This window comes from Mobula hypostoma, chromosome 2, assembly GCF_963921235.1.
Source record: "Mobula hypostoma chromosome 2, sMobHyp1.1, whole genome shotgun sequence".
Taxonomy (NCBI): Eukaryota; Metazoa; Chordata; class Chondrichthyes; order Myliobatiformes; family Myliobatidae; genus Mobula; species Mobula hypostoma.
In genome coordinates, this window is record NC_086098.1 from 120,942,460 (window position 1) to 120,952,314 (window position 9,855).

Sequence of the window (9,855 nt, forward strand, 5' to 3'; positions counted from 1 at the left end):
ACCACAACTCCTTAACTTTCAGGATAGCTATAGAGAAGCATGGATATGGTCCTTGTGGGATGGTTTTAAATGGAGTAGGGAAAATTACAAGGGCATTAGGCAGGAAATAAGAAGTGTTAATTGGGAACACCTTTACTCTGGCAAGTCCACATCGGACATGTGGAGAGTGCTTAAAGATCAATTGCACAGAGTACAGGAAAGGTTAGAAGGAAGGATGAGGACGGAAAGACAAGAGAACCTCGGGTGTCCAGCGAGGTGGTGAATTTAGTCAAGAAGAAAAGGAGAAGTAACTAAAGCATTGGAAGTTAGGATCAATCGATGCACACAAGGAGTATAAAGAAGCCAGAAAAGAACTAAAGAAGGGAATTAGGAAAGCCAGGAGGGACCACAAAAAGTCCTTGGTAAATAGGATTAAGGTGAATCCCAATGCATTCTATACATGCATCAAGAGCAAGAGAATGACTAAGAAGAGGGTGGATAGAGGGGAGAACATTTGGTTGGATGCAGAGAATATGAGTGAGGTACTTAATGAGTACATTGCTTCAGTATTTACCAAGCAAAAGGACCAGGAGATCAGTGCTGAGTGTATAAATACATTAGGGTGTTTGAGACCAAGGAGGAAGTATCGAACCTACTAATGAGTATTAAGGTGGATAAGTCCCCAGTGCCTGATGGGATTTACCCCAGGTTATTGAAGGAGTCAAGAGACAAGAGACAAGATTGCTGGGCCGTTGACCATTATCTTTGTATCCTCTCTAGCCACAGGCATGATCCCAGAGGACTGGCGAGTGGCTAATATTGTACCCCTGTTTAGGAAGGGAAGAAGGGAAAATCCTGGAAACAATAGACCAGTGAGTTTCACATCAGTTATAGAGAAATTGCTGGGGAAAATTCTTAGGAATGGGATACATGAGCATTTCGACATCCATGGTCTAATTAGGGAGAGCCGGCATGGCTTTGTATGTGGCAGGTCATGCCTTACCAACTTGATTTGAGTTTTTTTGACCAGGTGGTGAGACAGACTGATGAGGGTAGGGCAGTGGATGTTATCCACATGGACTTCAGCAAGGTGTTTGACAAAGTCCCTCATGGGAGGCTTTTCCAGAAGATTAAGATGAATGGGGTCTGGGGCAAAATGGCTGTTTGGTTTCAAAACTGGCTTGTACATAGAAGATGGAGGGTAGTGGTTGAAGGGACTTATTTGAGCTGGAGGTCTGTAATTAATGGAGTTCCTCAGGGATCTGAGCTGGGACCTCTGCTGTTTGTAATGTAAACAAATGATCTGGATGAATATGTAGATTGGTGGGTTAGTAAATTTGCTGATGATACTAAGATTAGTGGACTTTGAGGATAGTGTAGAAGACTGGTAAAGAATACAGCAAGACATAGATCAATTACATATATGGGTTGAGAAATGGCAGATGGATTTTAACCCAGATGAATGTGAGGTGTTGCAGCTTAGTAGAGCAAATGTGAGGAGACAGTACACTGTTAAGGCTGAGGCTGAGCAGAGAGATCTTGGGATGCAAGTTCACAGCTCTTAGAAAGTGGCTACAAGGGTCAATAAGGTGGTTTAGAAGACTTATGGAATGCTTGCCTTTATGAGTTGAAACATGGAGTTCAAAAGTCAGGAGGTTGTATTGCAATTTTATAAACTCTGGTTAGGCCACATCTGGAGTATGTATATATTTCTGCTTGCCCAACTATAGGAAGGATATTGAGGCTTTGGCGAGGGTGCAGAATAGGTTTACCAGGATGCTGCCTGGTTTAGAGGGCATGTACCATCATGAAAGGCTGGATAAACTTGGGTTGTTTTCTCTGGAGCACCGGAGGCTGAATGGAGATCTGATAGAGGTTTACAAGTCTGTAAGGGACATAGATAGGGTGGACAGAGAGCATCTGTTTCCCAGTGTTGAAATGTCTAATACCAGAGGGCATGCATTGAAGGTGAGAGGAGGAAGGCTCAAAGGGGATGTGAGGGGTAAGTTTTTTTTCTCAGGAAGCAGTGGATACCTGGAATGCACTGCCTGGGTATGGTGGTAGAGACAAATACATTAGAGATGTTTGGATAGGCATATGCCTGTAAGGAAGATGGAAGCATGTGGACATGGTGTGGGTTGGAGGGAATCGTGTTTGGGTGTTATTGATTTGCTTTTTAGCTGGTTTCTGTGCTGTACTCTTCTATGTTAACTTGCCTGTGAAGTCTAATCCATATGCCATCCATCTCTCTGAGACATGTTCCTCTTGGACAATCAGGTGGTGCCCCAGCACCGTACTGGTTACACCCGGCGAAATTGCAATGTTTATAGTGTTCAGGTCTTTCAGTGTTGGACTCTGCACTGAGGAGTGAAGTTGTGCCAGGGATGGCCGTCATGCAGTTGCTCCACATGGACCTGACACGGTGATGTCCTCGTCCATGGGCCACAAGTACTGTGAAGACAGAGCTCTGCTCTACTGTCCTGATGCACACACAACAACTCAATCTTATCTGGGTTCAGTCAGAGACTTCGGTTGTGGTCAGACATAGACCACCATCCATCGCTTCACACCTGTATTGTCTCCTCCTTTTCCCAAATCTCCACCCACCCTCTACACTTGTCGCAAAACTAATCACCTCCCACTTCTCCTGTCCCTCTGCCACCACCTCCCTTTCTCTTCACCAGTCACCCCTCCCTTATTCTTTCTTCTAACTTCACTACGCCCTCTCCAATTCCCAAGTCCTTCCTCACTCTGCAAAAAGAAAAATTCAGGGAATGGTTTTCCATAGTGAGTGAATACACACACATACACACAGAACCTTGCACATACGTAAACACATTCACACGTCAGAATCTGAATCAGGTTTAATATTGCTGGCATATGTCATGAAATTTGTTAACTTTGGAACAGTAGTACATTGCAACACATGATATAGAGAAAAAACAGAACTACAGTAAGTATATATTATGTATATTAAATAGTTAAATTATAAGTTATGCAGAAACAGAAATATATAGTAGTGAGGTAGTGTTCATGGGTTTAATGTCCATTTAGAAATCGATAGCAGAGGTGATGAAGCTGTTGCTGAATTATTGATTGTATGTCTTCAGGCTTCTGTACCTCCTTCCTGATGGTGACAATGAGAAGAGAACACGTCCTGGGTGCTGGGGATCCTTAATGATGGACGTCACCTTTCTGATGCACTGCACCTTGAAGATGTCTTGGAAATTATGGAGACTAGTCCCCATGGTGGAGCTGACTAATTTTAGAACTTTCTGCAGCTTACTTGGATGCTGTGCATTAGCAACCCCCCCCCCCCACACACACACACCTTTCTGCCCCCTTTCCAACCTGTTAATGGTGCACAATTGGTTGCTGGGGTTACCAACATTCCTGCTGGTGGAAGTGCTGAAAGGATGTTGAATCTATCTGGATTCACACTTTCACTTTCATGAAACTCAGCTGCAGAAAAGCTCAGTTCACAAAAGCCAGCTTCAGACCAAGAAAGGAGCAAATACCAGAAGAACTAAATCTGTCCTGTGCAAGTTGCTCATAAATCATTTTGGTTTCTGAGAGATTAACACATGTGCAATGAACAAAAGAGGATTTACCTTTCTGTGAAGGTACAACTTGTGGCTTACCCTTCACCCAATTCTTGTTACCACACTCCCTCTCTGAAGCTCAATGGAAAGGATTCAGAAATTTAAAAAAAAACAGAAAATGCTGGAAATCCAAAATGAATTCAAAGTGTTGATTCTGTTTCTTCCTTCACAGATGCCACCTAATCTGCTGAGTGCTTCCAGCATTTTCTGTTTGATCTGGAGACTTGGAACTGAAGTGTCAGGTAATGAGTTAAGAAACTGGAGTAGATGATGTGGACCCTTCCATTGCCATGGTTTCACCAGTGATGTCACAATATTCTATCTCCATGGTTTCAAGCTGTCTTTATTAATATTTGTGTGGAAAGAGATAAAATTCAGTGCTGAATGTGGGCTGGGGTTGTAGTTAGGTCAGTTCCCAGCAGCTGCACCACCTCTTCTGGCAATGATCTCTACAAATGGAACAATAATCCTAAGGCTGCTAGTGAAAGGGGAAAATTTGGGACATATTTTGAATTATTCTGGTGGACCTTTTGTGAGGGACTAATTGTTGGTTCTAGCATCAGCCTCAGCTGACCCAGTCACTAGTCTCACTTGGCTCAGGGTCTTTAATTGAAATCCCAGAACAAAGGTATATGATGCATCTGACACACTGGCACCTCTGCAAGAACATCCCCTGGAGCTCAGGTCTTCAACCATCCACAGTCTTGCATGAACAGAAAACTCCCAAGGAACTGCGTTAAGGAAGAGCAGAATTCTCACCAGCTTCCTGGTCAATCTCTACCCTACAGTGTGCATCAGATTTCTACCACCATGCACAAAATTAGTTCCTATCTTCCAGCATAGAGGAGGAATAAAGGCTTGTGGAACAGACATGGGATTAGAGAAGGCTATGAGGAGCAAGCAAAGGGGCAGAAGAAAGAGAGAGGGACCACAAAGGGAGCGAGTTTGGACATTGTTACATAGCTCAGAACAGTAAAATAAACAATAGGAAATAGAGTGAGACTCTGCAAATCTCAGGCACTGAGAAATGGCAGGGAAAGGCACAGAGACATAGTCAGTGACCTCACATTTTCACACACAGAAACTCAGGCACGGACAACAAGACGCTTACACTTCACAGACTTAGACTGACAGACCTCATGTCCGACAGACACTATGAGTGACACACACAAATAGACACAGATCTCACCTTGACAGACATATGGCAGGTATGACAGACACAGCAGTGACTTCCTGGAAACAGCAAGCACACATCAAATAAGGGGAACCCACCTGGCAACAAAATGTCTAATGTCTACCTGTCTCCGTCCCCTCCCTACCTTTCACTCTCCATTCCCACTTTTCTGCCTTTCACATCTGAGACCTTATTTCTGTCCCTCCTTTCTCTCTCATTACAGACACCCTCCTTCAGTGATTCACATGCTGACTCCTTCCCTTCCTCTATTCTTTCACTCCACCTTTCTTCACTCTTTTACCCTGTCCCCTTTCTCTCACTTTCTCACATTGACTGCTTATCTTACCCTATCCCTGTCTCTCCTCTCAATCCCCTTTTGCTCACCTTCCTTTCTACCCTCTCTCCCTCCGTCTCTGTGGAGAGCTGTAATGAATGCAGTGTTTGGCCACTCCTGAGTGATAGGAATAACCACTGCCTGTTGAACGTTGAGGCTGTAAAGTCAGAGTAGAGGCAAGCAGCTCAACAAAGAGGAGATTAAAATAAAGGATTAATGGAAGCAAAGTTTTTCAGGATTTTTTTCTCTGCTACAGCTGTCTAAGAGTGTCAGCTATCTGGAATAACAAATGTGCCCCAATGTCCCAGTGAGTCATCAGCTTCAGCACAGGTGGGGAAACATTCTCAACACAGGTCACACACTCCCTGTGTACAGCAGTAGAGTTTGACACACTGCCATATGTTCCACACACCACTCCTCTCACACACAGCCTAACTACAGCAGCACAGATGCAAACTGATACACTAAATCTGTGTAATATTTAAAATTACACAGCTGTGGAAAGGCTGTGACCCTTCTTCAAAATTTTAAATTTGGTACGCAATTCATTAGAACCCTATCAAGAGGAGCTGGACAGTTTTGAGTTTGTGGATCCCTAGAATTTTCACCTCAAGGAAATTAAGCCCATCATTTGAGGTATTTAAAATGGATATAAATAAATATTTGATAGAGGAATTGAGGACCATAGGGAATTGGCAGAGAAGAGGAAAAAAATAGAAACACAAAAGAGATTGCAGAAAGAGGATATAGGCTGACATAGATTAGCCAGGATCATATTGAACAGCAGACCAGGTTGGAGGGCTGAATAGACTACTCCTGCTGTTTTCATGTGTTCTGTATCAGAGTATATTTCAGGAAAATTATTTGATCCTTTTGGACTTTGCTCTTTTGGTCTAAAAACTGTAAAAATTTGCAAGACCCCTTTTTTTCCCTTTGGAAAAATGGTGTTACATTGGCCAGCATCAAATCTCGAAGAGGTGAGTGTACAGTGAACTTGATCTGCAGCTGTGATTTTGTCTGCAGAAGAATAGATGTCAGTCTGGAGTTTGCTGGAGGTGTTGGCATTGACATCGACATCTGATCTGAAGGTGTTGGGGCTGTGAGGAAAGAGATTTAAAAGGCTAGATTGGCTTTTGATAAAGGTTCCATGAAAAAGGTTGCTGCACAACATGAAAGCACATGAGATTCTAATGTATTGGGATGGATTGTGAATTTGTTGATAAGCACAGGTAAAGTGGGAATAAAGATCTCACTCTAGATGACAGGCAGTGACTAGTGAAATTAGTTTACTGGTCAGCTGAATGAGTTGAATTTGCCTCAGTAAGACAGCACTCAGAAACTCTGAGGATCAAGTATGTTGCAAAGGTTGAAGGAGTTTCATTTGGTATCTCTAGACTCATCCATTCCGGTCCACATTATGATCAAATTGAAGCACAAGCATCAGCCTTGATTTTTTTTCATGTCATGTTGAAAATTCAACAGTTGGCAGCCATGAACTTGTGGGGTTGGGGTGGGGGGCCCTGGTGCAGAGTATTATTTTCCCCACTTGTCTTCCCTCAACTTTACCACTGTTATGGAGATTTGGCTTGCATGATTCTTATTCAGGTCTTAAATACTTACTACTTAACTGACAGCAGCCTAAGCAATGCTTGGTGTGTTCAAGGATCCCCCATTCACAAATCCAGGCTGATGGAGGGTTCTGATGGCAAACACTGACAATTCTTCTCCCCCCCCCCACCCCATAATGCTGCTTGACTTGCTGAATTTGAAACAGATTGGTTGATGCTCCAGATTCCAGCAGTGGCACCATCTTACATTAACATCTTCTCTGCCTTAAGAAATCACCTCCCATTCATTCATCGTCCTCCCAGAATTCTCTCTACCCCCACCTCCTCAAAATTCCAGTCGAATCCAACAACACAAGTTCTTAATCTTTCCTCCACTTCCACAATCCTTCTTCTGACCCAATCCTCCCCAAACCAAATCAACCTCTTCTCTTCAACAAAATCACACCTCCCCAACCCCAAGTTGGTTCCGATATTTTCAAAATTAAGAGGTTAGCCAAATAAGAAACAGGGTCTGTTGCAACAAACTTATGTCTTTACGCTCTAAAGATCTCGGCAGCCACATCTGTGCCATGCATTTGTATGAATAACTTCAGCTCAGAACCATTGAGTTGAATGAAGACCAAGCTGCAGACATTATGATGCATTAGAGAAGAAAGCATCATCCACTCACTGTGACCCATGATGCTTCTCATGTTATGTGGGTGGTGTTCAGAGTCAGAGGTAGGAAGGTAAAAAGTCAGAGTCACACTCATAGAAATAGGCCATTCAGCCTAATGAGCTTATGCCAGTCAAATGCCCATCTAAACTATTCCCACTTGCTGTATTTTTGGTTCATTCCGTTGTAAACCTTCTTATCCATATACTTGTCTAACTGTCTTTGAAATGTTATTACTGAATTTGCCTCAACTGTTTCCTCGGTTGGTCCTCAAGTTACAGAGACCTCAAAACACTCTATAGATTGGTTAGAGACGACTTGCCATGCACAAAGCTGTGTTGACCATCATTAATCAGGGCCTGTCTATCCAAATACTTATATAGCCTGTCTCTTAGAATACCCACCTATAATTTCCCAGCTTATTTTAGAGTCTTTCTTGAACATTAGTTATCCTCCAGCACTCATTCATGAGTAAATATGTTCAAAAAAACCTCTGCCAAGGCCCCTGCAATATTTGTAATGGTCTTCCACAAGGTCTGAAGGGAAACCTTGTCAGGCTCTGGGGAATTATCCACCCTAATTTGCTCAAGATAGCAAGCAACTCAGCTTCCGTAATCTGTACATGGTCCATGACCTCACTACTGTGCCTCGGTTCTGTAAAAGCATAACACATGGGAGCAGTAGGCCAGTTGGCACGTCAAGCCTGCTCTGCCATTCAATAAAATCACAGCCCATCTGGCCTCGGACTCATCTCCACCTACCTGCCTTTTCCCCATAACCCTCAACTCCCTTACAAAGCAAAAATCTATAGGCTATGTCTGTCTCCTGAGTAAACACTGATGCAAGAAATCGTTTTAAGACCTACCCTATCTCTTTCGGCTCAATGCACAGATGACAGGACTGAATGGTCTTGGCCAGAAATGTTGACTGTACTCTTTTCCACAGATGCTGCCTGGCCTGCTGAGTTCCTCTAGCATCTTGTGTGTGCTCCATTTGTACAGATCCCACCTTCCCTGGAAGAGAGCCCAAATGATCCAAAACACTGAAACCCTCCCTCCAGCAACATCCCCTTAGCCACATGTTAAAACTGCATTATCTTCCTATTTCTAGTCTCACTGACTAACACTTGCATGGATAGCAAACATGAGATCACCACCCTGGAAGTGCACCTAACCCCTTGAACTCACTCTGCAGGACCTCATCACCCTTCCCAACTATGTCATTCGTACCTATGTGGATCACAACTTCTGGCTGCTCACCCTCCCCCTTATGGACTGCTATGGACTCCACTTGAATGTCCCTGACTCTGCCACCTAGGTGGCAACATATCATCCAGAAATCTCCTCCTTGTCTGTAGCCCCGACTAATGAATCCCCCATCACTTCTGCTCACCTGTTCTTCTCCCATTCCCCTCTGAGTCACACAGCCAGATTCAGTGCCAGAGATACTGGGAAGTCATTTCCCCCATGCCCAACAGTATGCAAACTTGTTATTGAGGGGAACAGCCACAGGAGTACCTTACACTGGCTACCCATTCCCTTTCCTGATGATCACCCAGTTATCCATGTCCTGCATCTTAGGTGTAACTAACCTCTCCGTATCTCCTGATAATCAACCCCTTAGCTTCCTGGATGATCCAGAGTTCATCCATCTTCAGTTCCATAATGTGGTCAGTAATAAACGCAGCTGGATGCAAGTTTCCACTAAATCTCTTCCCTGTTTGAACCAATGTCTATTTTCTGATTGACCAACCCTGGGAAAAAGCGTGTCCATTCACCCATCCATGCCCATCATACTTTTATACATCTCAGTAAGATCACCTGCCAGTCTCTTACACCTCAAAGAGACATGTCCTGGTCCATCCAATGTCTTTATAACTTAATCCCTCAAATCCTTGTATTTTCATAGTCATAGTCATACTTTATTGATCCCAGGGGAAATTGGTTTTCATTACAGTTGCAAAAATAAATAATTAAATAGTAATAAAACCATAAATAATTCAATAGTAATATGTAAATTATATCAGGAAATGTCCAGGACCAGCCTATTGGCTCAGGGTGTCTGACCCTCCAAGGCAGGAGATGTAAAGTTTAATGGCCACAGGCAGGAATGACTTCCTATGACGCTCTGTGTTGCATCTCAGTGGAATGAGTCTCTGGCTGAATGTACTCCTGTGCCCAACCAGTACGTTATGTAGTGGATGGGAGACATTTTCCATATTCTTTCCAATTTAACGACATTTTCCCCATAGCAGAGTGATTAAAACTGAACACAATTCTCCAGCAATGGTCTCACACAGCAGGTGTGAAGGTGAGGTTCTTGTTGCCTGCATGAATGTTTAAACATGTGGTAGGACTGATGGAAAAAAAAATCAAACCTCCAGCATCAAGGGAGAGAGAAACATTGAAATGGGATGAGAGAGATGTGGTAGTAAGTATCACAGATAGATACATTATGGCAAAGGGTTAAGAACGACCTCACATAGACCATAAGACAAAGGAGCAGAAGTCCGCCATTCGGCCTATCGAGTCTGCTCTGCCATT